The sequence below is a fragment of the Halichoerus grypus genome, chromosome 2 (genome assembly GCF_964656455.1).
Source record: "Halichoerus grypus chromosome 2, mHalGry1.hap1.1, whole genome shotgun sequence".
NCBI classification, from domain to species: Eukaryota; Metazoa; Chordata; class Mammalia; order Carnivora; family Phocidae; genus Halichoerus; species Halichoerus grypus.
Window position 1 is genome coordinate 181,269,994 of NC_135713.1, and position 1,797 is coordinate 181,271,790.

The 1,797-nt window shown below is 30.5% G+C and overlaps 1 pseudogene; it reads right to left on the reverse strand.

Annotated features, from left to right (window-relative positions):
* Nucleotides 1-230: 230 nt before the first annotated feature.
* Nucleotides 231-355, reverse strand: LOC144381211 (U2 spliceosomal RNA; annotated as a pseudogene).
* Between the last annotated feature and the right edge of the window lie 1,442 nt (nt 356-1,797).

The window sequence follows — 1,797 nt, forward strand, 5'->3', positions numbered from 1 at the left end:
GTATAAAAATACTGATCTCATGCTTTTATTAGGTAGGAACATTTCAATATTTTTAAATTGAAAAATATATAAATGGATTTTAGCATCAGCATCATTATAAAGCTTCAGAAATAATTTGCAAATGTGAAAAATGATGAAATTTGATTTTTTTTTCCCCTAGGGATCCCATGGATACTTATGTTCAATAACTTGAATGATGATAGAAGGAATCTATACCTTCTAATCTGTTCAGTGCTTTGATATTATATATATCAGTGAGAATATCTAGCTTTTTCAAATGTAAATTCAAATGTCTTACCTATTTTAAAGAGATCAACTTTTACACTTGATCTTAGCCAAAAGGCCGAGAAGCGATTAAAAAGAGATCGACTTTTAAAAATAAATCTTTGTTCACCTATAATTAATCCTCTGTGATGTACAATGCTTCCTTCAAAATTAGGGCTAAATACTTATAATTTTACTAGAAGTTACCAATATACATTTACTAATACAAGAAAAAAAATTGAAAATTATGTTAGTGACAAGTTTCTTATCACCAGTAAAAATCAAAAGTTATTTTCTATATTAGATTTCTTGACTGACCAAATTTTCACCAAGTTACAGTGAAGTAATAATAGAAATTCCAGTGATCTTCTGAGCCCTACGAAATAGTGAGGCTTATTGTGAATGGGCACAGACCAAATCTCAGAATCTTGTCATGGTTTCATACAAAATCTATGTCAAGTTAAGATGTTAGAACTTGGGTTTAACTAAGTCTTTTATTTTTCACTCAATTTTGTCATCAGTGGGTTATTATTTTAGGTTTATATTATATCTATCTCTATTTTCTTCCATTTATAGAAGAAGATATAAAGAATCTTCCTTATTACCAAGTATTTCTGTTAAGATTTTTTTGAAAGCTTCTAATACATTAGAAGTTGCCTCACATAACACACACACACACACACACACACGAAGTTGCTTTCTACACATTATTTATATTTGCCCCTAAGCTTTCTTCAAATTTTTTTCTATTAAATTTATTCATGTATATGGCTTAAAGGCTCAAATAATACAAGACATAAAAAGATGGCACTTTCCTGTCCCACCCTTCCCAAACCCGAATTTCTGCCCACTCCCTAGCAACCATTCTTTTTTTTAACTGTTGTTTTGCTATTTATGTCTATATTTTCTAAATCATATGTTCATATTATTATTCCTTGATTTTTTTTTCAATCACAGACAGTATCTCTTGCCAGTCCAGGAAGGATTTAGCAGACTCATACATACATTACCCACACTTGCCATAAACCGACACTTTCCTTTTTCCATTTCCCCAATATAGTTCTAGGACAGTTTGTGGTTTAATCAATAGTCACTACACTAAGAAGATATCATACACACTTGTGTCACATAGTGTACTACCTTAAATAGTTCTTCCTGTAAATCTTTTTGTTTTCCCTACAGTTAATCATTGCTTTTTTTTTTTTTTGCTTAGTTTTCTTTGGAGCTATCATTAATTCTTCTTTTAAATTCTTTACCAAAAGCATAAAACTTATGTCAACATAGTCAAATACAGCAGATATTCTATTACTTTGATTATTTTCCTCTTGGAAATATCACTCCTGGAACCCTGCATACTTTTACTCCAAACTGATAGATTACCTTTTGGGCAGCCGTTATCCTGGGATCTGATTTTACTTTTATTTATGGGAATTGTCTTCACTGTCTTTTATGCAAAATATAAACCTTGATCCTAGCTCACACCATATACAAAAATTAATTTGAAATGGACCACATACAACTCTTTGAGATAGG